The sequence below is a fragment of the Tamandua tetradactyla genome, chromosome 3 (genome assembly GCF_023851605.1).
Source record: "Tamandua tetradactyla isolate mTamTet1 chromosome 3, mTamTet1.pri, whole genome shotgun sequence".
Classification (NCBI taxonomy): domain Eukaryota; kingdom Metazoa; phylum Chordata; class Mammalia; order Pilosa; family Myrmecophagidae; genus Tamandua; species Tamandua tetradactyla.
This window is the reverse complement of record NC_135329.1, coordinates 210,128,393-210,155,355: the sequence shown is the minus strand read 5'-3', so window position 1 is coordinate 210,155,355 and position 26,963 is coordinate 210,128,393. Positions and strand designations below refer to the sequence as shown.

Here is a 26,963-nt window from a genome sequence, read left to right as displayed (position 1 = left end):
TGAGTCAGATCCCCACTATATCCAGACACAGACCCAAGCCCACAAGGACCCAATGCAGTAATTAAGCCACTAGGAAGGGCAGAATACAAAAGGGCAACAATGAAGAGCTTCCAAAATGGAGGATCAGAGAGAGAACCACAAAATTGTCCCTAAAAGCAGCAAGTAGCCAAGCAGAAACTACCCAAACCAACTGTTTACGGACCCGGGAGAATGGGGAGGACATTTCAAAGCTCAGGCCAATTAGGGATGAAGATTCTGAGAAAACATGGACAGAGACTGTGATTCCAGCCCTGGGTCTTGATGCCCATTCCCCACTCTTGAGGGAAACATCACCTGGAGGCCCAAACCTTGCCTGGGGGATGGTTGCCTACTGGGGTAGCTGGGGGAGTCCACTATCCCAAGTAAAGTGGGGGACACAGCCCCTCCCCATTGAGCCAGATATTGGCCAGCAAAGGAGACCCCACAGTTTCAGCCGCACCTCTTCAGACCCTTCCAGGGCCCCAAGAGTTAAACAGCTGAGGAGGGTTAAGTCACTGAAGAGTGCCATTTGCTCAGCAGGCTGGAAAGTCCAGGGCAACTACAGGGCCCTTCACAGCCTCTCCAGATACTATCCCAGGGCCATTGGAGCTGTTCTGCATCCCCTTCATGGATACCTGGCCCTGTTTTGGCTGAAAAATACAGATGATCCAGCTGTCAAAGCAGTGCCCTAATACAATCCCAGGCAACAGCTATATCTTTGATGAGAGAGAATTCAGGATAGATCCATCAAGATAATCAGACAACCAGAAATCTGCAAAAGTAACAAGGCATACTAAAACTCAAGAAGAATGGACCCAACCAAAGGAAGAGATTAAAAAGTTGGAGAAGATATAGAATTTGGGACAACTAATCAAATATGTGCAAAAAAAACTCCTGAATGAATTTAAAGAAATGAGGAATTGTGTATAAAGAGATAAATGATATTAAAAAGGCACTAGAAGAGCATAAAGAAGAATTTGAAAGACACTGTAGATGAAAATTTAAAATATTCTGAATACACACAACAGCAGACTTAAAGAGGCAGAAAGAAGAATCAACGAAATAGAAGACAGAACAACTGACTTTGAACAGACAAAATAACAAAGGGAGAAAAAAGTGGAAAAATCTGAACAGGGTCTCAGGGAAATGACTGACAATACAAAGTGCCTAAATAAACATATCATGAGTGTTCCAGAAGGAGAAGAGAAGGGCAAAGAGCCAGGAAGAATATTTGAAGAAATAATGGCTGAAAATTTCCCAACCTTTATAAATGAAGGTTATCCACCTGGGTTCTAAAAAGTCCAATGTATTCCAAACAGAATAAATCCAAATAGAATCACTCCAAGACACATAGTAATCAGCCTGTCAAATGCTGAAGAGGAGAAAATTTTGAAAGCAACAAGAGAAAGGCGATTTAACTTATACAATGGAAGCCAAATAAGATTAAGTGCTGATTTCTCATCAGACACAATGGACATGAGGAGACAATGGTAAGATAGATTTAAGACACTGAAAGAGAAAAAAAGGTCAGGCAAGAATTATCTATCTGGCAAAGCTGTCTTTCAAAAATGAGAGAGAGGCTGTTGAGGTGACTCAGAGGCAGGTGACTATGAAAGGCTTACATTTTCAACAAAGTTTTACAAATAAAGAAATAACATTTGTGTTTCAAGAAAGGGAAAATGTTCTTGTTACAAAGGATAACTTTGTGAAACTTCAAGTTAAAGCTTGTGCCCTGAGCCAGATAAATATAAAGCTTCTGGCCAAAATGAAGATAGAGTGGGATTTGTTTCCTATTGGGAGATAAGTTGCAGGAATTGTGTGAGATGTTGGAAGCAAGGTATTATTCTTTCAGCCAGATGATAAAGTAGTCAGAATTTTACCCCAGGATTCCGAGGACCCTGGACTTTGTGAAGTTGTTAAGGTGCATGAGCATTGCTTGGTTTATAAGCCTGAAAAGGTTACATAGACAGAAGCAGCTGGAACCATTCAGAATGAGGTATGAGCCTACACAACTCTGCATTATCTTTCTCATCTCTCTCTTGGAAAATCATGGATTTTCCATGACAATGGATGGGGCAGGTACATTTGGTATAGTAGCTATTCAGTTAGCACAACATAGAGGAGCCAAAGTGATTTCAACAGTATACAGCCTTGAAGACAAGCAGTACCTTGAAATATTTAGGCCATCTACAGCCCAAGTGATTGACGTATCTAACAGGAAGGTTTGCATTGCTGAAAGCTGTTAGGAAGAAACAGGTGGCCTGGGGGTAGATATTGTCCTAGATGCTGGAGTGAGATTATATAGTAAAGATGATGAAAAGGCTATAAAACTACAACTACTGCCACATAAGCATGATATCATCACACTTCTTGGTGTTGGAGGCCATTGGGTAACAGAAGAAATCTTTCAGTTGGATCCTTTTCGTCAATGGAGCAATGGTGTCTTTCCTTAATGACGAAGTTTGGAATTTGTCAAATGTACAACAGGGGAAATATCTTTGAATTTTAAAAGATGTGATGGAGAAGTTATCACCTGATGTTTTTATACCCCAGATGAACCTATTCCCCTATATGAGGCTAAAGTTTCAATGGAGGTTGTGCTGGTTTGAAATGATGTATATACCCAAGAAAAGCCATGCTTTAATCCTAATCCCATTTTGTAAAGGCAGTCGTTTCTTCTAATCATTATTCAGTATTGAATGTTTGAAACTGTAAGTAGGTCATCTCCCTCGAGTTGTGATTTAATCAAGAGTTGTTGTTAAACTCGATTAGCGGTAGGCATGTCTCCACCCATTTGGGTGGGTCTTGATTAGTTTCTGAAGTCCTATAAAAGAGGCAACACTTTGGAGAAAGAGAGATTCAGACAGAGAAGAGAATGCTTCAGCACCATGAAGCAGAGAGCCCACCAGCCAGTGAACCTAGATGATGAGATGAAGAAGGACAATGCCTCCTGGGGAACTTCATGAAATAGGAAGCCAGGAAAGAAAGCTAGCAGATGATGCCATGTTGCCTCTTTCCAGAAGAGAGAGAAACCCCGACTGTGTTTGCTATATGCTTTCTCACTTAAGAAAGAAACCCTGAACTTCATTGGCCTTCTTGGACCAAGGTATCTTTCCCTAGATGCCTTTGCTTGGACATTTCTATAGACTTGTTTTAATTGGGATGTTTTCTTGGCCTTAGAACTGTAAACTAGCAACTTATTAAACTCCTCTCTTTAAAAGCCATTCTGTGTCTGGTATACTGCATTCTGGCAGCTAGCAAACTAGAACAGAAGTTGTTCAGAAAAATCAAGGAATCAAACAGCAAGTTGTTCAATTTTAATTTTATTCCTCTTCAGACCTCATTTGGATTAATATATTCCAGTATTTGAAGATGGTGTTTCCTTGGAAATGATTCTGAAAAATCAAGGAAGAATAAAGCAACCAGTTTTAAGCATGTTTTCCCACTAACTAAGACAAGATGCTCAGAGATATATAAAGTACTTGGAAAGGATATTCTTGTGCCAAAAGGTCAAGGTAACATCTAAATGGAATATTCTGAAAGTCTTTTCAGTTATTTCACCTCTACATTTTACCTCTTCTATATAAAATTCTTCCCATGAAGAAAACAGTTTTCAGCAAACATCCCATTTCTGTATCGATAAGGTTGTATTTTCAGTCCTTTGCCATGGTATCAAAATGGCTTGCTTTTGTATCAGCTCCATTTTCAACACCTTCCTTAAACAGACGTTTGCTGTCATAAAAGAAAATGAGGAAGAGTTTAAAATATTCATAGATGAGAAAGAAGCTGACAGAATTCACTAATAAGAGACCAACGTATGAGAACTACTGAAGGGAGTTCTGCCAGATGAAAAGAAAAGATAGGGGAGAGAGAGAGAGAGAGGGAGATCTGGAGCAGGCTACAGAAGGGAATAATATTAGTAAGGGTAACTTAAAGGATTAAAAAGATAGAAAAGATAGATCTGACAAATAAAAACCAAAGGTTAAGGTGGTTGCATCAAGAATTGCTTTTACAGTAATAACTTTGAATGTTAATGGATTAAACCCACCAATCAAAACACACAGATTGGCAGAATGGATTAACAAATATGATCCCTATATGTGCTGTTTACAAGTGACTCATCTTAGACCCAAAGATGCAAATATATTGAAAGTAAAGGATGGAAAAATACATTCCACACAAGTAGTAGCCAAATGAAAGCTTGAATAGCTATTCTAATATCAGACAAAATAGACTTTAAATGCAAAAATGTTATAAGAGATAAATAAGGACATTATATGTCAATAAAATGGGCAGTTCAACAAGAAAAAATAACTATCATAAATATCTATGCTCCTAATCAAAGTGACCCAAAGTATATGAGGCAAACACTGGCAAAACTAAAAGGAGCAGTAGACAACTCTACCATCATAAGGGGAAGTTTCAACATATCACTCTCCCCAATAGATAGGACAACAAAACAGAGGCTCAGTAAAGAAACAGAGAGTCTAAATAATATGATTAATGAACTAACAGACATGTATAGAAACTGCATTCAAAAGCAGAAATATACAATTCTTCTCAAGTGTTCATGAAACATTCTCAAGAGTAGACCACATGCTGGGGAAGAAAACAGGCCTTAAAGAATTTTTTAAAAATTGAAATTATACAAAGTACTTTCTCTGATCATAATGGAATGAAGCTCAGAATCAATAACAAATGGAGACCTGGAGAAGACACAAACGTATGGACGTTAAAAAACATGCTACTATGCATCACACAAATGAAAACGAGAACACAACATATAAAAACTACACCGGCAGTGCTGAGAGGGAATTAATAGGCCTAAACTCATACATTAAAAAGGAGGTGAGGGTAGGCCATGGAGGTTCAGCAATCAGAGTTCTCGACTGCCATAACAGAGAGCTGGGTTCAACTTCCAGTGCCTGCCCATGCAAAAAAAAAAAAAAGAAGAGCACTAAAATCAATGACCTAACTGGGCAAGCTGAGAAACTGGAGAAAGAATAGCAAACTAATCTCAAGACAAACTGAAGGAAATAAATAATATAGCTTAGAGCAGAAATTAATGAAATGATGTTGGAGAAGCCATAAAATATCACTAACATGGCTGCCATGGCTGATGCAAGGCAACACAAAATGGCTAACCTGAAATCTGCCCTCTGCCTTAGCAACAACAGTGACCAATTCCAGAAATCTGCCCTCCAGCCTAGCAACAATGCCACCAATCCCAGAAATCTGCCCTCCAGCCTAGTAACAATGACCACCAATCTCAGAAATCTGCCCTCCAGCCTAGCAACAATGACCACCAATCCCAGCCCAACACATGTCCCTGCATGCTTCCCAGCCTATATAAGCCTGTGCACTTCCTGAATAAAGCAGACGCCTTCCATTTTCCCCTGAGGGTTGTCTCCTGAGTCTTGTGCTGTGTGCTCTGTGTCTGTGTTACTGACTCAGTGTGGCCACTTACCCCCAGCCATCAGCTAACCAGCCATCAGCTAACCCTCAAGTGGTGCTCAACGTGGGGCCACCCCCCGCTTCGGCGGTTCTCCATGAGAGCTGCTGCCTTCAGTGGTTCTCCGTGATAGCCGCCCTCTTCGGTGGTTCTCAGTGACAGCCCCCCCCTTGGCGATTCTCCATGATAGTCGCCCCCTTTGGTGGTTCTCAGTGACAGCCACCCGTCTTGGTAAGTGGCCCCCTCGGCGGTTTCTCTGTGTACACCACCCCCTCTAAATTCTCCCTATCATAGGCAATACTCCTTCCTCTGATTTCGCGCCTGAGGCTCAAGCTATCCACACCTTATTGGGCGCAAGGTGGGTTAAAATCTCTGAAAAAACCTTGCATGAGTACTGGGAAGCCCTTACACAGTCTAACCCCTGGCTTGAAACAGCCTTGATATGGGACCCGAATACTTGGTGCAAACTCCTTCAGCGCGCGTTCATGCTGTTGAGGAACATGAGGGAAAAACCTTTCCCCTAGGTCTTGTTCCCACCCTCCTAGCGATATACGCATGCCTCACGGGAGCCCCTTCTGATGCGCTTTCGCTTTCGCCTGCCACACCGGCTTCAACCTCCCCACACCCTCCTCCGCGCTTCAACTTCCGCCTGCTTCCGAACCGAGCCTCCCCTTTCCAAACCCAAGTGTTCCCCGCCTCCATACAAACCATTCTCCACCTCCGGTAGTATCACTGTATCCTTCTCTATCCTCACCCCCTGCAGTTGCCGCCGCCATGGCTGCCCCTCCCCCTGCTCCTCCTAAGCCCTCTAGGCCGCTGCGACCTGCTCCCTCTCTTTCAATCTTACTTCCCCCTCCTTCCACCCCTCCCCCTCTACCTCCTCTTCCCCCTACTAACACTCCTTCGCTAGATGCCGCCTCTATCGACAACCCCTGCCCCCTTCCCCCTTCCACTCTCCGCACCCCTTAGCCTATCGCCCCGTCCCACAGCCTGCCGGCCCTGCTTCCACCCCCTCCCCTCCTGTTGCACTCCCTCCTCCTTCCCTTCCCTTACCGCCAGCAGCCTGCTCCCCCTCCCTGTTTCCACCCATGCTTCAGGTTCCTGTGGCCCCTTCCCCTTCCCACTGCGCATGCCCTTCCCTCCCCCACCACTCCGCGGCCTCGCAGCACCCTCACCTGTTTCCCCTTAATCTTCATCCCATGTCTTCCTTTCCTTTCTCCTGGTACCCATATGATCACAAGACCATCTCTAACCTTCGCAAAGCCATCCAGGAGGACGGCTTCCATAGCCCTTACACTCAGATGCTTCTTGAGAATCTTTCCTATGAATACAACTGCCTGGTAGACTGGAAAAACCTTGCCTGCGCTATTATCAAGCCGGGAGACTTTGTTACCCGGAACGCGTTGTAGAATGATGAATCCAATCGAACTGGTATCGGGAATCTCACCAATGGTCACACTGAAGTTCCCCCTGATGCCCTTAAGGGCATGGGACAGTGGTCTCTTCCTTTGATGGAAGCCTCCTGCCCCCCTCTCCTCTTTGAGCAGGTCCATAATATTGCTAGGTCTGCCTTCCAGAGGCTCAACCCGCAGGGTAAACCCATTCCATTAGCTGGACTCTTACAAGGTCCGGACGAACCCTTTTCCACCTTTTTCAGCTGTGTTAAAGATGCTGTACATCGTAAGGTGTCAGCAGGCCCCACCGCTGATGCCCTTCTCAAGGAATTCCTTTGGGAAGGGACAAATACTCCGTGCAGACAAGCTATCACCCCCATCTGCAATCAAGAGCCGGACAGTTGGGTCCTGGGCTGTAGGGACATCTCTTCCTCCTCCCCCGCAGTGACTGCTGCTGCCACTGCCTCCGCTGCTGAGGCCACTGCTCGAGACAGCGCCTCCATTCTTGCTGCCACCCTTATAGAACACCTTAATTCCCCCTAGGGCCTAGAACCTGTTATCGATGCCATCAGCCCGGCCACTATGCTCGCGAGTGTACCTTTAACATTTTCCCCCCCAACTCCTCCTAAAAACCCCTCTGGTCCCGCCCCCCACACACACTCTGTGTGTCCCCGATGTAAACGTGGATTCCATTGGAAAAAGGACTGCAGGGTCTGGCGTTCAAGGGCGTACCTTGCCACCTTTAAACTAATCTTGGGGCACCTCTCAGCTCTGCCCCCAAGAGAGGCGTGCTCCCCTGCAGTTCTATGGGCTATTCCCATCATGCAAAGCAAGGCCTTTCTGACACTAAGGGTTCAGGGCAAAGCCATTTCTGGTCAACTGGACACAGGGGCCGACATTTCCGTCCTTCAGCCCCAAGATCTCGACCCCTCGTGGAAGTAAGTCAGGACCCTTAGTGCAGGGTGTTGGAGGCCTCAAACCTGCCCAACAGCTCACAAGCCCCCTAACCTGGGTGGACCCCGATGGAACCACAGGCACATTTAGCCCTCTGGTTCTTCCCAATCTAACTTACCCACTCTGGGGCCGGGACATCCTCCCAAAGCTTAATGCTGTTCTTACAGCCCACCCTGTGGTCCACCCCCAAGCATAGAGGCCACTGCACATCCACACCAATTTTCAGTCACCAAGCCAGTGCCCATCAAGTTAAGGTGGCTAACAACCGCCCCTATTTGGATGGAGCAGTAGCCGCTGCCTCAAGAAAAACTTTCCGGCCTGCACTCCCTTGTCCAGGAACAGCTTTCCCTTGGACACATTGAGCCTTCCATCAGTCCTCACAATTTGCCAGTCTTTGTAATTAAAAATAAAACTGGCAAATGGCATTTCATTCATGATCTCCGTAATATTAACGCCCAGATCGAAAAAATCGGATCCCCGCAGCCAGGACGCCCCCATCTTTCAGCCATTCCACATGGCTACCATATCGTTGCCGTTGACATCAAGGACTGTTTCTTTTCTATTTCTCTCCATGAAGAGGACCACCCTTATTTTGCTTTTTCAGTCCCTACAATTAACAATGCCACTCCTCATCAGAGGTTCCAATGGAAGGTCCTTCCTCAGGGAATGAAAAACAGCCTGGCAATGTGTCAGATTTATGCCTCGGTCACTACTAACCTGCTTCTGTCATACTGTCAGGTGGTGCATTACATGGATGATATCCTTTTTGCCCACTGAGACCCGAGTCATTTATCAGACTGTCTTACACCTTTATTCGATAATTTCAAACAGCTACAGCTTGCTGTTGCACCTGACAAAATTCAACATTGTCCCCCCTTCACATTCCTGGGCTACACCATCACTGACGAGATCATACCCACCTACCCTAGGCTGGACCTCCCAGACCGATGCACCCTTAATGAGCTCCAACACATCTGCAGGGACATTAATTGGCTGCGTCCCCACCTAAATATCACCACTCATGAACTTAGGCCCCTGTTTGAACTTCTAGAGGGAGATTCTAACCCCTCCAGCTACTGTACTCTTAGTGACCCTGCACGAATGTGCATATCCCTTATAAATGACAAAATCAAGGCCATGAGCCTCGCCCGATTACAACCAGAGCGCCCTCTCTTGGCCCTAGTTATCAATACCCCAGGGACACCTACAGGTCTCCTGTACCAAGATGGGCCGCTTTTCTGGGTGCATTTGGCACTCACTTCTCTGGGAACGATCACTCCGTACCGGGATGCAGTCTGTATTCTTGGGAGAAAACTTTGGACCACTGCTGTCCGCATGTTCAGCTTAGAGCCCGATATGCTAGTTCTCCCCTTTACTATGGAACAAATTAATCACCTTTGCCAATCCGACCTCAACATGCAAATCCTCCTTGCCAGCTACACAGAGAAAATAGACAATCACCTGTCCAAACACAAACTCATCACATCCATGACCCTCTTTCCCTTTATCCTCAACTCACATGCATTTCCCACCTCCAAGACCATCCCCAAAGCCCCCGTTGTTTTTACAGATGCTAATAGGACTCACAGCTCTATTGTTCTTAAGCAAGCCGGTACCCCAAATACTGTTGAGGTACACCCACACTCCAGCTCAGTACAGCAGGGGGAGCTTTATGCCCTCCTCTTGGTTTTCCTTCACCACCAAAACTCCTTATTAAACATCTTCACAGACAGTGCATATGCAGCCCAAACTGTCAGGGCACTGCCACATGCGGTTCTTAAAAACAAGATGTCTCTCCAAGACGACATGCTTATAGCCATGAGAGTCCTCTTGGAAAACCGTACATGTCCCTGGTTCATCCAGCACATTCGGTCACACACTGAGCTCTCTGGAACCCTCGCTGAGGGTAACGCTGCTGTGGACTCCATGCTTAGGGTCCATGTCTTGAGCTCCGACATCCACTAGGCCCGTGTACTCCATGCTAAATTTCACATGCCAGCACAATCCCTTCAACGGCTTTTCCCCTCACTTTCTGTACAACAGTGCAAACACCTCACATGTACCTGCACTCAGTGTGGGCCCCTTCTTCCGATAGGCCCACTACAACCACAGGGAGTAAATCCACGTGGCCTACGACCTAATGCCATCTGACAAATGGACGTTACACACTTCCCTGGCCTTGGTAGGTTCAAGTATCTCCATGTCACTGTAGACACATACTCCAAATTTGTCCATGCTTCTGCCCTCTCTGGAGAAAAGGCAAAACATGTCATCTCCACCTGCCTCCAGGCATTCAATTCTATGGGGGTGCCATGGGCTATAAAAACAGACAATGGGCCTTGTTACTCATCAAGGGCTTTCCATCAGTTTTGCACTGATTGGCACATAATGCACAAAACTGGCCTTCCCTACAACCCCCAAGGACAAGCCATAGTTGAGCGAACACATCATACACTTAAACAGCAACTAAAAAAATTGAAGGAGCAATTTCCAGCAGGGTGCCCCCGAGATTGTCTCAACAAGGCCCTCGTCACCTTAAACTTTCTGACCTTTGACGCTCACTGGTGCTCACCTGGGGTAAAGCACTGGGCCGGCCTTCGGGAGGTGCCTGCATCCATCCCTCTGGTTACATGGAGGGACCCACTCACAAACGCATGGAAGGGTCCACACCCACTCTTAACCCAAGGGCGAGGGTTTGCTTGTGTCTTTCCAGAAAACACAGACCAGCCCCTTTGGATCCCCAGTCAGCTGACCAAGCCCGCCGTGTCTAATGGATGAGCTCCCATGCTGCGGTAGACGAAGACCTAACCCGCATTGAAAGCTCCATCACCCACCTCAAAAAATCCCTTACGTCCCTATCAGAAGTCGTTCTCCAAAACAGGGGAGGCTTAGACCTGCTTTTCCTCATGCAAGGAGGGCTCTGTGCCACTTTAGGCAAGGAATGTTGTTTTTACGCTGACCATTCCGGTGTAATTAAGGAGTCCATGACCAAACTCAGGGAAGGACTTGTGACCCGTAAGCATGAGTGGGATGCCCAAGAGACCTGGTACCAACAATTATTCTATAAATCCCCATGGCTAACCACCCTAATCTCTTCTATTCTGGGACCCCTTTTCATCATCTTTCTCCTGATATCTATAGGCCCATGTGTACTTAAGCACCTCCTAGTTTTTGTTAAAGCATAAGTTAATGCTCTCCACCTTATGGTGCTTATGCAGCAATACCAACCTATTCCTTCCCCTAGCTCTATGTGCGATGATGCTGCAACCAAAGTATGACAAAACCCCTAGCTTAAAGGCCTGTTGCTAAACCATTTGTTTAAGACTTATTGCAGACGTGCCCGAGAGGACATTAAGTGCTGGAAAAACATGTTGAAGATTTTTATTGCAAGCTGCCATTAACAAGCCCCTGTGCACCCTTCCCACCTGCTTTTCCAGCAGCTGCTGTGTACCCCTGAGTCGCAAGGGAGTCCTCAGGCTCCTTGGGGCCCCCATCCCCTACCTGAATACCGGTGGTTTTGGCCTACCCCCTCCCGCATGCACTCCCGTTTTCTGGGCTTTGGCTTTGTCATAAAGTTGCATCGCCTGCATCTCTACAGTCTCCATACTAGCCAGCCTAAGCTGCGCATTTCAGTCCTCCTGTGTGATGCTCAGATCAGCAGGCAGCCAGTGATGGGTAAGACCTCCTGGGGAGGCAACCTAAGACAGGCACTGCTGCCCCTCGCTTCCAGTGGCTTAGCTGGGAACCAAAGACGGGTAAGACCTCCAGAGGAGGCAACCTAAGACAGGCACAGTTACCCAGAAAGCTAAAGAACAAAAAAGGAGGAATTGTTGGAGAAGCCATAAACTATCGCTATCGTTGGAGAAGCCATAAAATATCACTAACATGGCTGCCGTGGCTGATGCAAGGCAAAACAAAATGGCTGACCTGAAATCTGCCCTCTGCCTTAGCAACAACGGTGACCAATCCCAGAAATCTGCCCTCTGCCTTAGCAACAGCGTTGACCAATCCCGGAAATCTGCCCTCCAGCCTAGCAACAACGACCAGCAATCCCAGCCCGACACATGTCCCTGCATGCTTCCCAGCCTATATAAGCCTGTGTACTTCCTGGATAAAGCAGACGCCTTCCATTTTCCCCTGAGGGTTGTCTCCTGAGTCGTGTGCTGTGTGCTCTGTGTCTGTGTGACTCACTCAGTATGGCCGCTTACCCCCAGCCATCAGCTAACCAGCCATCAGCTAACCCCCAAATGAAGAATAAAAAACAATAGAATAAATAAAACCAAAAATTCATTCTTTGAGAAGATCAATAAAATAAAAAATACCCTTAACTAGACAAAGACAAAATGAGAGAAGCTTCAAACAATTAAAATCAGAACTGAGAGTATGGGCATTGCCACAAACCCTGAAGAAATAAAAAGATCATAAATAATTACTATGAACAACTATATGCCAACAAGCTAGACAACTTAGATGAAATAGACAACTTACTACAAACACATGTACAACCTACACTGACTTGAGAAGAAATAGAAAACCTCAACAAGCCAATCAGTAAGTAAAAAGATCAAATCAATCATCAAAAATCTATCAGCAAAGAAAAGCCTAGGACTGAAAGCCTCACTGGTGCATTTTCAAGCATTCCAAGAAGAATCAATACAATTCCCGCTCAAACTCTTCCAAAATTTTGAAGAAGAGGAGACACTGCCTAACTCATTTACGAAGCCAACATTGCCCTAACACCAAAGCTAGATAAAGATACTACAAGAAGAGAAAACTTCAGACCAATCTCTCAAATGAGATGTAAAACATCCTCAACAAAATGCTTTTAAAAAGAATCCAACAGCATATTAAAAGAATTATGCACCATGACCAAGTGGATTTTATTCAGGCTGTGCAGGGATGTTTCAACACAAGAATATCAACTAATGTAATGCACCACATTAACAAATTAAAAGGGAAAAACCACCTGATCATCTTGATTGATGCAGAAAAGGCATTTGACAAAATTCAGCATCCTTTCATGATAAAAAACACTTCAAAAGGTAGAATGAAAGGAAACTTTCTAAACATGATAAAGGGCATATATGAAAAACCCACAGCTAACATCATACTCAATGGTGAAAGGCTAAAAGCTTTCCCTCTAAGATCAGGAACAAGACAAAGATGCGCACTGTCACCATTGCTACTTAACACTGTGCTAGAAGTTCTAGCTAGAGCAATTAGGCAATAAAAAGAAACAAAAGGCATTGAAATTGGAAAGGAAGAAGTAAAACTGTCACTATTTGCAGATGACATGATCCTATTATATAGAAAATCCAGAAAAAACAACAGCCAAGCTAATTCAGCTACTAGTTGAGTTCAATAAAGTGGTAGAATAGAAGATGAATATTCAAAAGTCAGTAGTGTTTTAATACACTAGTAATGAGCTATCTGAGGAGGAAATCAAGAAAAAAATTCCATTTACAATACGCCTAAAAGAATCAATATCTAGGAATAAACCTAACCAAGGATGTATAGGACTTATACACAGAAAACTATAAAACATTGCTAAAAGGAATCAAAGAATACCTGAATAAATAGAAGAACTAAATGTTATTAAGATATCGATTCTACCCAAATTGATGTACAATTCAATGCAACACCAAACAAAATTCCAAAAACTGCAGAAATGGAGAAGCTCATTATCACATTTATTTTGAAGAGTAAAGGGCCTAAAATAACCAAAACATCCTGAAAAATAAGAATGAAATGGGAGGTATCATGCTTCATGACTTTAAAGCACATTATAAAGCTACAATAATCAAAACGGCATGGTGCAGGCATAAAGGTAGACATACTGATCTATGGAATCAGATTGAGAACTCAGAAATAGACCCTTAGATCCATGGTTAATTGATTTTTGATAATTAAGTGGGCTCACTTAATTGAGAGAGAAAAGTCTCTTCAATAAGTGGTGTTGGGAGAACTGGATATCCATAACCAAAAGAATGAAAGAGAACCTCTATCTTACATCCTGTTAAAAAATTAACTCAAAATGGATCATTGACCAAATACAAGAGCTAAAAGCATAAACCTATAAAGGAAACTGATGTGTAAATATTTGTGACCTTGGGTTAGACAAGTCTTTTTAGATATGACACCAAAAGCAAAAGCAAGAAAAGACCTAGATAAATTGTACTTCATCAAAATTAAAAACTTTTATGCGTTAATGGATACAATCAAGAATGTAGTGGAAAAAGCACAGAATGGGAGAAAAAATAACTATATATCCTAAAACAGTTAAATATCCAGATCTGTAAATAAATCCTCAACTCAACAAGAACAACAAAACCAGAAAACCCTATTATAAACTGAACAAAGGACTTGAATAGAAATTGCTCCAAAGAAGATATACAAATGGCCAACAAGTACATGAAAAGAAGCTCAATGTCATTAGTTATTAGGGAAACACAAATCAAAATCACAATAAACACTACTTCACACCAAACAAGAGAGCTATAATAAAAATAAAAATTTAAAAACTTAAAAAAAGAAAATAAATGTGAGTAAGAATGTGGATAAACTGGAACCCTCATTCATTGCTGGTGGAAAGGTAAAGTGGTACAGTCACTGTAGGAAAGAGTTTGGCAGTTCTTAATCAGTTAAACATTGAATTACGTATGACCAACAATTCTATTCCTAGGTATATACCCAAAAGAATTGAAAACAGGTATTCAACACAAGCTTGTATACATCAACGTTTTTAGCAGAAGGAGTCACAATAGGTCCATCATCTGTTGAAAGAAAAACAAAATGTGGTCTATCCATACAATGGAATATTCTTTAGTCATAAAAAGGGATGAAGTTCTGTAGCACATATGTGCTACAACAGGGAGAAGCCATGAAAACATTATGCTGAGTGAAAGCAGCCAGTCACAAAAGGCCACATATTGCATGATTCCATTTACATTAACTATCCAGAATAGGCAAATCCAGAGTAACAGAAAGCACACTGATTGCTGCCAGAGGCCAGATGGAGGGAAAATGGGAAATAACTGTCTAAAGGGTAGAGGGTTTCCATTTGGGGTGATGAAAACATCCTGGAACCAAGCAATATTGATGGTGCACAACATTCTGAAAGCACTAGAGTCCACTGAATTGCACACTTTAAAATGGTAAATTACAGGGGTGCAAGGGTAGTTCAGTGGTAGAATTCCTACCTGCCATGCAGGAAACTCAGGTTCAATGCCTGGCCCATGCACTTCCCCAAAAACAAACAAACAAAAGAAAAAATGAGCAGGGTGGTCCATGATGGCTCAGCAGGCAGAGTTCTCACCTGCCATGCTGGAGACGAGGTTCGATTCCTGGTGCCTGCTCCCCAAAAAAGAAAAAACAAACAAAAATCAACAAAAGGTGCTGCAATAAGGGATACTCACATGGAAAAAGAATGAAATGTGATGCCCGACATACAGTATACAAAGGAAGAGAAAAAAGGTAAGTTATATGTTATGTGTATTTTACCACAAAAAGATAAAACAGTATAGCCACTTTGGAAGACAGTTTGGAAGTCAATCAAAAGATATTGTGTAGTTATCATATAGTTCAGAAATTTGGCTCTGTGGTGATTTGAAGCTATATGCACCGCAGAAAAACATGTCTTAAACCAAATCCATTCCTGTGGGAGTGAGCCCATGTAAGTAGGACCTTCAGGTGAGGCTACTTAGGTTAAGGTGTCATGCACATCGTTCAGGATGGAACTTAATCCTCCTACTGGAGTCCTTTAAAAGGAATACTGAGAGAGATCGAGAAAGCCACAGGAACAAGAATCTGAATTCAAAAGAACCTGGAAGAGAAGGGAGAGACCAGCAGATGCTGCCATGTGCCTTGCGATGTGGCAGAAGGGTCAAGGATTGCTGGTTGTCGGTCTTCAGGAAGAAAGGATCACCTTGAGGATGCCTGGATTTGGACAGTATCCTTGGACTTTAACCATAAGTGAATATATTGCCATTATTTAAGCCTACCCATTCCATAGTATTGCTTTGAACAGGCTAGGAAACTAAAAGACACTCCTAGATATAGACTCAAGAGAATTGGAAATCTATGTCCACACAAACACCTTATGACTATGTTTACAGCAGCATTATGCATAATAGCCAAAAACTGGAAAAACCAAATGTCCATCAGATAATGACTAGATTCATAAAATGTGGAATATCCATAGAATAGACTATTATTTGGCAATAAAAAGTAAGGCTACAACATGTATAAATCTTTAAAACATGATGCTAAGTCAAGAAAGCCAGGCATATATGGTATGGTTCAATTTCTATGAAATGCCTAGAGTAGGAAAATCCACAGGGATAGAAAGTAAATTAGTGTCTGACAGGAGCTGGAGGAAGGAGAGTATGGAGTGTGACTGCTACTGGGTCCAGGATTTCTTTGGGGGAATAACTGAAAAATGTTCTAAAGCTGATTGTGGTAATGGTCACACTACTCTAAAAATCTGCTAAAAACTATTGAACTGTAAACTTTAAATGAGTGGATTGTATGGTATGTGAATTAAATATCAGTAAAGCTAGTTTTTTTAAAATTCCACATGCAAGGAAAATGGTCGACTAGAGTAGCTTGTGATTAGCCCTGCTCCACAGAAAAATTAAAGAAGGGACTGGAGGGCAACTGAAGTGGCAATTCGGGAGTGCGGCTGACCTGGGAGAGCCTCCTGCACCACATGCAGCAGCCCTGGTTGCAGAGGCCAAGGACCTGTGAGGGAAAAAGCTGGAGCATGGAGTGGAGCTGCAGAGCCCATGGGAGTGCATGGACAGGAGCATGGGACTAGGAAGCAAGCCAGGCCATGAACCTGGGGTGTGCTACCCTCACCAGCACAGCCCCAGAACCGGCGACTCATCCCTCACCACACGCACTTGAACCCCATCACCTTCTCCAGGCACCCCCACCCCACCAGCCCCTAGTGCACACACCTGCCCCACCCCCTCAACCCCAAGTGCTGCCCAACCCACCTCTCCTGCACACCTCCCAAGCACTACCTCCCCCTCCCTGTTCCCTGCAGACTGTTGCCAGTGCATAAAGGTTGCAGGCACTAACCTCCATACCTAGACTACCACTGACCCCCGCCCATAGTGTCACACAGCCTCATCCACCCTCCCTGAGCTAAGCCATCCGTTTACAGAACTCCCAGGCCCATGCATGTGCTCGGGCTCCCAATCACGTCATTCATTTCTGGGAACCGCACTTTATAGCAGTCCTAGAACTGCACATGTGCACAGCCCTCAGTCTCACTTCCCAGCTCTGAGAAATTGCCAACCTATGCATCCAAGTCACATCTGCCCCCAATCCACGAAGGCATAATACCAACCTGCTCCCACAGCTCTATGCATGCACAAAAAGGACCCCATGCCTTAGACCAATGCACACCAGGGTTACACACCCCAGAGTGGTGCACCCACACAGCTACACCCTCCCTTGCCACTGGATGCCCACATTCACAAGCTTCAGCATAACATCCCCAACATGCATCCATACCTGCCCTGAAACAAATCACCATACTGAGTCCTCCACCCCGTGCCCTGCTCCCTGCTGTACAACCATCCCACAAACAAAAGGCCTTAGACTACTGAAAGAAACCAACTCCCAAAGTAAACCAATCAGGATATTTACATGCGATGAAGACAGCAGAAGATCACTAAGCATATCACAATGCAGACAGATAAAGCCCTGCCTAATGACCAAATTAAAACACCAGAGGAGACACAAACATTGGAACAACTAATCACAGAGGTTCATACAACTCTGCTAAATAAAATAAATGGGATAGCAAATGGCATAAAGGAGATGAAAAGATAGTAGAAGAGCACAAAGAGGAATTTGAAAGAATAAACAGAAAAATAGCAGAAATCACAGAGATTAAAGACTCTGCTGATCAACTGAAAAAACATACTAGAGGCACACAACACCAGATTTGAAGAGACAGAAGAAAGAATAAGTGATATATAGGACAGGATAATTGACTTCAAAGACTCAAAACAGCAAATGGCAGAAAAGATGGGAAAAAATTGAATGGGAACTCAGGGAAATCATAGACAAAACAAAGTGCACAAATATAAGAGTCATTGGTGTTCCAGAAGGAGAAGAGAGGAGTAAAGATCTAGGAAGAGTTGTTGAGGATATAATGGGGGAAAACTTCCCAAACATCATAAAGGACATAATTATAGAAGTCAAAGAACTCCATACAGATTAAACCCAATAGGCCTTCCCCAAGGCATATACTAATCAGTCTGTCAAATGTTGAAGAGAAGCAGAAAATTCTGAAAGCAATAAGAAAAACAATCTACTACATACAAGGGAAATCAAATAAGACTTGAGTTCAGACTACTCCACTAGCACCCTGGTGGCAAGAAGGCAGTGGTATGATATATTCAAGATCCTGAAAGAGAAAGACTTTCAGCTTTTGTCCTTCAAAACTGAGGGAGAGATTAAAGTTTTCACAGGCAAACAAGTCCTGAAAGAATTCGTTAACAAGAGCGGCCCTACAAGAAATATTGAAAGGAGTTCTGCTGGCTGAAAATAAAAAGACAGACTTCCTGGAAGATGGCGGCTTAGTAAGACGCGCGGATCTTAGTTTCTTCTCCACGACACCTACTAGGGGAGTAGAAACGATACAGAAAGCGCCCAAAGCCACAACAGAGATAAAAAAGACAGCGTACCCCATCCTGGAACGGCTGGCTGGCTGAGAGAAGCAGCTCGGGTGAGATCGCCGAGGCACGCGGGCCTTACCGGGCGGGGTGGCAAGCGGCCGGAGTTACTCCCTTCCCCCTTCCCGGGCCGGCTGGGAGAATTGGAGAGGTGGTCCCCTGAAACCAAGGCGACTGGCGCCCACACCACGCGCAGCCCCCGGACCAACTGAGAGAATTGGATCGGAAACCCCCAGGCCGCGGAGAACGGTGACCCCGTGACTCCCGGGGAACGTGCACTCTCTCGGGCGGGCCGCTGCCGCTGGCACCCTCCCGCCACGCTTGTTGCCCAGGGCCGACTAGGAAATTCGGACGGGCTCTTTCCCTGGCTGCAGCGACCAGCAACCCTCCCTGCGTTCGGACACCCTCCCTGCATTCGGACCCCGGGCCGGCTCAAGCCGCTTCGGCTAGCGAACCCCCAGGACGGCGAGAGTTTTCCAAAGTTTAAGGTCCCACAGCACCTTTTACTGGTGGGACCCGCAGACAAACGTGTGCCACGAGCGCCACCTACTGGGCAGGATAAGAAAAACAGAACCCAGAGATTTCACAGAAAAATATTACAACCTTGCTGGGTCCAACAACAAGAGAAATCTGAATAAATGCCCAGACGCCAGCAGCAGAAGATAACTGTCCACGCTCAAAAGATTGAGAATATGGCTCAGTCAAAGGAACAAACCAATAGCTCAAATGAGACACAAGAGCTGAGACAACTAATCCTGAATATACGAACAGAAATGGAAAACCTCTTCAAAAATGAAATCGATAAATTGAGGGAGGACATGAAGAGGACATGGGCTGAACATAAAGAAGAAATAGAAAAACTGAAAAAACAAATCGCAGAACTTATGGAAGTGAAGGATAAAGTAGCAAACATAGAAAAAATAATGGATAGCTACAATGATAGATTTAAAGAGACAGAAGATAGAATTAGTGATTTGGAGGATGGAACATCTGAATTCCAAAAAGAAACAGAAACTATAGGGAAAAGAATGGAAAAATTTGAACAGGGTATCAGGGAACTCAAGGACAATATGAACCGCACAAATATACGTGTTGTGGGTGTCCCAGAAGGAGAAGAGAAGGGAAAAGGAGGAGAAAAACTAATGGAAGAAATTATCACTGAAAATTTCCCAACTCTTATGAAAGACCTAAAATTACAGATCCAAGAAGTGCAGCGCACCCCAAAGAGATTAGACCCAAATAGGAGTTCTCCAAGACACTTACTAGTTAGAATGCCAGAGGTCAAAGAGAAAGAGAAGATCTTGAAAGCAGCAAGAGAAAAACAATCCATTACATACAAGGGAAATCCAATAAGACTTTGTGTAGATTTCTCAGCAGAAACCATGGAAGCTAGAAGACAGTGGGATGATATATTTAAAATACTAAAAGAGAAAAACTGCCAACCAAGACTCCTATATCCAGCAAAATTATCCTTCAAAAATGAGGGAGAAATTAAAACATTCTCAGACAAAAAGTCACTGAAAGAATTTGTGAACAAGAGACCAGCTCTGCAAGAAATACTAAAGGGAGCACTAGAGTCAGATACAAAAAGACAGAAGAGAGAGATATGGAAAAGAGTGTAGAAAGAAGGAAAATCAGATATGATATATATAATACAAAAGGCAAAATGTTAGAGGAAAATATTATCCAAACAGTAATAACACTAAATGTCAATGGACTGAATTCCCCAATCAAAAGACATAGATTGGCAGAATGGATTAAAAAACAGGATCCTTCGATATGCTGTCTACAGGAAACACATCTTAGACCCAAAGATAAACATAGGTTGAAAGTGAAAGGTTGGGAAAAGATATTTCATGCAAATAACAACCAGAAAAGAGCAGGAGTGGCTATACTAATATCCAACAAATTAGACTTCAAATGTAAAACAGTTAAAAGAGACAAAGAAGGACACTATATACTAATAAAAGGAACAATTAAACAAGAAGACATAACAATCATAAATATTTATGCACCGAATCAGAATGACCCAAAATACGTAAGGAATATACTGCAAACACTGAAAAGGGAAATAGATTCATATACCATAATAGTTGGAGACTTCAACTCACCACTCTCATCAAGGGACAGAACATCTAGACAGAGGATCAACAAAGAAATAGAGAATCTGAATATTACTATAAATGAACTAGACTTAATAGACATTTATAGGACATTACATCCCACAACAGCAGGATACACCTTTTTCTCAAGTGCTCATGGATCATTCTCAAAGATAGACCATATGCAGGGTCACAAAGCAAGTCTCAACAAATTTAAAAAGATTGAAATCTTACACAACACTTTCTCAGACCATAAAGGAATGATGTTGGAAATCAATAATAGGCAGAGTGCCAGAAAATTCACAAATACGTGGAGGCTCAACAACACACTCCTAAACAACGAGTGGGTCAAAGAAGAAATTGCAAGAGAAATTAGCAAATACCTCGAGGCGAATGAAAAGGAAAACACAACATATCAAAACTTATGGGACGCAGCAAAGGCAGTGCTAAGAGGGAAATTTATTGCTCTAAATGCCTATATCAGAAAAGAAGAAAAGGCAAAAATTCAGGAATTAACTATCCATTTGGAAGAACTGGAGAAAGAACAGCAAGCTAACCCCAAAGCAAGCAAAAGGAAAGATATAACAAAGATTAGAGCACAAATAAATGAAATTGAAAACATGAAAACAATAGAGAAAATCAATAAGGCCAGAAGTTGGTTCTATGAGAAAATCAATAAGATTGATGGGCCCTTAGCAAGATTGACAAAAAGAAGAAGAGAGAGGATGCAAATAAATAAGATCAGAAATGGAAGAGGAGACATAACTACTGACCTCACAGAAATAAAGGAGGTAATAACAGGATACTATGAACAACTTTACGCTAATAAATACAACAATTTAGAGGAAATGGACGGGTTCCTGGAAAGACATGAACAACCAACTTTGACTCAAGAAGACATAGACGACCTCAACAAACCAATCACAAGTAAAGAAATTGAATTAGTCATTCAAAAGCTTCCTAAAAAGAAAAGTCCAGGACCAGATGGCTTCACATGTGAATTCTACCAAACGTTCCAGAAAGAATTAGTACCAATTCTCTTCAAACTCTTCAAAAAAATCGAAGTGGAGGGAAAACTACCTAATTCATTCTATGAAGCCAACATCACCCTCATACCAAAACCAGGCAAAGATATTACAAAAAAAGAAAACTACAGACCAATCTCTCTAATGAATACAGATGCAAAAATCCTCAATAAAATTCTAGCAAATCATATCCAACAACACATTAAAAGAATTATTCATCATGACCAAGTAGGATTCATCCCAGGTATGCAAGGATGGTTCAACATAAGAAAATCAATTAATGTAATACACCATATCAACAAATCAAAGCAGAAAAATCACATGATCATCTCAATTGATGCAGAGAAGGCATTCGACAAGACTCAACATCCTTTCCTGTTGAAAACACTTCAAAAGATAGGAATACAAGGGAACTTCCTTAAAATGATAGAGGGAATATATGAAAAACCCACAGCTAATATCATCCTCAATGGGGAAAAATTGAAAACTTTCCCCCTAAGATCAGGAACAAGACAAGGATGTCCACTATCACCACTATTATTCAACATTGTGTTGGAGGTTCTAGCCAGAGCAATTAGACAAGAAAAAGAAATACAAGGCATCAAAATTGGAAAGGAAGAAGTAAAACTATCACTGTTTGCAGACGATATGATACTATACGTCGAAAACCCGGAAAAATCCACAACAAAACTACTAGAGCTAATAAATGAGTACAGCAAAGTAGCAGGTTACAAGATCAACATTCAAAAATATGTAGCATTTCTATACACTAGCAATGAACAAGCGGAGGGGGAAATCAAGAAACGAATCCCATTTACAATTGCAACTAAAAGAATAAAATACCTAGGAATAAATTTAACTGAAGAGACAAAAAACCTATATAAAGAAAACTACAAAAAACTGCTAAAAAAAATCACAGAAGACCTAAATAGATGGAAGGGCATACCGTGTTCATGGATTGGAAGACTAAATATAGTTAAGATGTCAATCCTACCTAAATTGATTTACAGATTCAATGCAATATCAATCAAAATCCCAACAACTTATTTTTCAGAATTAGAAAAACCAATAAGCAAATTTATCTGGAAGGGCAGGGTGCCCCGAATTGCTAAAAACATCTTGAGGAAAAAAAACGAAGCTGGAGGTCTCGCGCTGCCTGACTTTAAGGCATATTATGAAGCCACAGTGGTCAAAACAGCATGGTATTGGCATAAAGATAGATATATCGACCAATGGAATCGAATAGAGTGCTCAGATATAGACCCTCTCATCTATGGACATTTGATCTTTGATAAGGCAGTCAAGCCAACTCACCTGGGACAGAGCAGTCTCTTCAATAAATGGTGCCTAGAGAACTGGATATCCATATGCAAAAGAATGAAAGAAGACCCATCTCTCACACCCTATACAAAAGTTAACTCAAAATGGATCAAAGATCTAAACATTAGGTCTAAGACCATAAAACAGTTAGAGGAAAATGTTGGGAGATATCTTATGGATCTTACAACTGGAGGCGGTTTTATGGACCTTAAACCTAAAGCAAGAGCACTGAAGAAGGAAATAAATAAATGGGAACTCCTCAAAATTAAACACTTTTGTGCATCAAAGAACTTCATCAAGAAAGTAGAAAGACAGCCTTCACAATGGGAGACAATATTTGGAAATGATATATCAGATAAAGGTCTAGTATCCAGAATTTATAAAGAGATTGTTCATCTCAACAACAAAAAGACAGCCAACCCAATTACAAAATGGGAAAAAGACTTGGACACCTCTCAGAAGAGGAAATACGGATGGCCAAGAGCCACATGAAGAGATGCTCAATGTCCCTGGCCATTAGAGAAATGCAAATCAAAACCACAATGAGATATCATCTCACACCCACCAGAATGGCCATTATCAACAAAACAGAAAATGACAAGTGCTGGAGAGGATGCGGAGAAAGAGGCACACTTATCCACTGTTGGTGGGAATGTCAAAGGGTGCAACCACTGTGGAAGGCAGTTTGGCGGTTCCTCAAAAAGCTGAATATAGAATTGACATACGACCCAGCAATACCATTGCTAGGTATCTACTCAAAGGACTTAAGGGCAAAGACACAAACGGACATTTGCACACCAATGTTTATAGCAGCATTATTTACAATTGCAAAGAGATGGAAACAGCCAAAATCTCCATCAACAGAAGAGTGGCTAAACAAACTGTGGTATATACATACGATGGAATATTATGCAGCTTTAAGACAAGATAAACTTATGAACCATGTAATAACATGGATGGACCTAGAGAATATTATGCTGAGTGAATCCAGCCAAAAACTAAAGGACAAATACTGTATGGTCCCACTGATGTGAACGGACATTCGAGAATAAACTTGAAATATGTCATTGGTAACAGAGTTCAGCAGGAGTTAGAAACAGGGTAAGACAATGGGTAATTGAAGCTGAAGGGATACAGACTGTGCAACAGGACTAGATACAAAAACTCAAAAATGGACAGCACAATAATACCTAATTGTAAAGTAATCATGTTAAAACACTGAATGAAGCTGCATCTGAGCTATAGGTTTTTGTTTTGTTTTGTTTTGTTTTGTTTTGATTTTACTATTATTACTTTTATTTTTTTCTCTATATTAACATTCTATATCTTTTTCGGTTATGTTGCTAGTTCTTCTAAACCAATGCAAATGTACTAAGAAATGATGATCATGCATCTATGTGATGATGTTAAGAATTAATGATTGCATGTGTAGAATGGTATGATCTCTAAATGTTGGGTTAATTTCTTTTTTTCCGTTAATTAAAAAAAAAAGAGAGAGAGAAGGGATAATTGGAGATGAAGGGATACAGACTGTACAACGGGACTGGATATAAAAACTCAGAAATGGACAGCACAATACTACCCAATTGTAATGCAATTATGTTAAAACACTGAATGAAGCTGCATGTGAGGTATAGGTTTTTTGTTTTTGTTTTTTTTTGTTTTTTTTTCTTTCTAATATTGTTTTAATTCTTATTCTGTTGTCTTTTTATTTCTTTTTCTAAATCGATGCAAATGTACTAAGAAATGATGAATATGCAACTATGTGATGTTATTAAGAATTACTGATTGTACATGTAGATTGGAATGATTTCTAATTGTTTTGTTAATTCTTTTTTTAATTAATAAAAAAAAGTAAAAAAAAAAAAAAAGAAAATAAAAAGACAGGAGAGGGAGGTCTGGAGGAGGGCACAGAATTGAAGAGTACCTCTAAGGGTAATTTAAATAATACAAAGAGAAAGAGGGAAATGAATATATAGATCTGACAAATAAAATAAAAAAGATAAGATGGTAGAATTAAGAAATGCCTTTTCAGTAATAAGTTTGAATATTAACAGACTAAACTTATCAATTAAAAGATACAGATTGGCAGAATGGATCAATAAACATAATCCAGCTATATGCTGCTTACAAGAGACTCATTTTTAGACACAAGAATACAAATAGATTGAAAGTGAAAGGATGGAAAAAGATTTTCCACGCAAGTGGTAACCAAAGAAAGCAGGAACAGCTATATTAATATCAGACAAAAATAGACTTTAAATGTAAAGTCATCATAAGAGACAAAGGACACTATATACTAGTCAAAGGGTCAATTCACCAAGAGGATATAACAATCATAAACGTTTATGCTCCCAATCAACGAGCTCCAAAGTACATGAGGCAGACATGTACAAGGGAGCGACAGATGTTTCAGCAATAATAGTAGGAGAGTTCAATACACCATTCCCCTCTATAGATAGAACAACCAGACAGAAGGTCAACAAGGAAATGGAGAAGTTAAACAACTTGATAAATGAAACAGACCTAACAGACATACATAGGTCATTGCACCCAAAAGCGCAAGGTTATACATTCTTCTCTAGTACTCATGGAACATTTTCCAGGATAGAGCAAATGCTGGGGCACAAAACAGGTCTTTATAAATTTTTAAAAATTGAAATTATTCACAGCACTTTCTCTGATCACAATGGGATGAAGCAGGATCTCAATAACCACCAACGAACAAGAACATCCACAAATATATGGTGATTAAATAACACACTCTTAAACAACCAGTGGGTCAAAGAAGAAATTGCTAGAGAAATCAGTAGCTATTCGGAGATGAATGAAAATGAGAATACAACTTATCAGAACTTATAGGATGTGACAAAGGCTGTGCAGAGAGGGAAATTTATTGACTTAAATGCCTATATTAAGAAACAAGAAAGAGCAAAAATCGAAGACTTAATAGCAAAACCAGAGGAACTTGAGAAAGAACAGCAAACTAACCCCAAAGCAAAGAGGAGAAGAGAAATAACAAAGATCAAAGCAGAGATAAATGAATGGGAGAACAAAAGAACAATAGAAAGAATCAATAAACCTAAAAGTTGGTTCTTTGAGAAAAACTATAAAATTGATGGGCCATTAGCAAGACTGACAAAGAAAAAAAGAGAGAGGATGCAAATAAACAAAATCAGAAATGAGAAGGGGTGTGTTACCAGTGACCCTAGAGAAATAAAAGAAATCATAAGAGGATACTATGCCAACAAACTAGACAACTTATATGAAATGGACAAATTCCTGGATACATACAAACAAGGTACACTGATGCAGAAAAAAACAGAAGATCTCAACAAATCAGTCACAAATAAAGAGATTCAATCAGTCAACAAAAATCATCCTATAAAGAAAATCCCAGGACCAGATGGGATTCCCACAGGGGAATTTCATCAAACATTCCAGAAAGAACTAACCCCAATCCTGCTCAAAGTTTTCCCAAAAAATGGAGGGAAAAGGAACTCTACCTAACTCATTTTATGAAGGTAATATTATTTTAATACCAAAACCAGGTAAAGATGCTATTAGAAAGGAAAATACAGGCCAATCTCCATGATGAACATAGATGCAAAAATTCTGAATAAAATGTTAGCAAATTGAATCCAACAGCACATTAAAAGAATTAAACACCATGACCAAGTGGGATTTATACCAGGAATGCAAGGATGGTTCAACACAAGAACAATCAATTAAGGTAATACAGCACATTAGCAAATCAAAAGGAAAAAATCACATGATCATCTCGATTGATGCTGATAAAGCATTCAACAAAATTCAGCATCTTTTTCTGATAAAAACACTCCAAAAGATAGGAATCAAAGGTAACTACCTCCATGTGATAAAGGGAATATATGAAAAACCAATAGCTGGCATCATACTCAATGGAGAGAGATTCAAAGCCTTCTGCCTAAGATCAGGTACAAGACAAGGATGCCCACTGTCACCACTATTATTCAACATTGTGCTAGAAG

The 26,963-nt window shown here is 41.7% G+C and overlaps 1 long non-coding RNA gene and 1 pseudogene across 2 annotated transcripts in view; both read left to right on the top strand.

Annotated features, from left to right (window-relative positions):
• LOC143678263 (uncharacterized) overlaps nt 1–26,963 on the top strand; it is a 338,248-nt gene that overhangs the window by 265,514 nt on the left and 45,771 nt on the right. The window lies entirely within an intron of this gene.
• On the top strand, nt 1,622–3,339 carry LOC143676639 (quinone oxidoreductase-like protein 1; annotated as a pseudogene).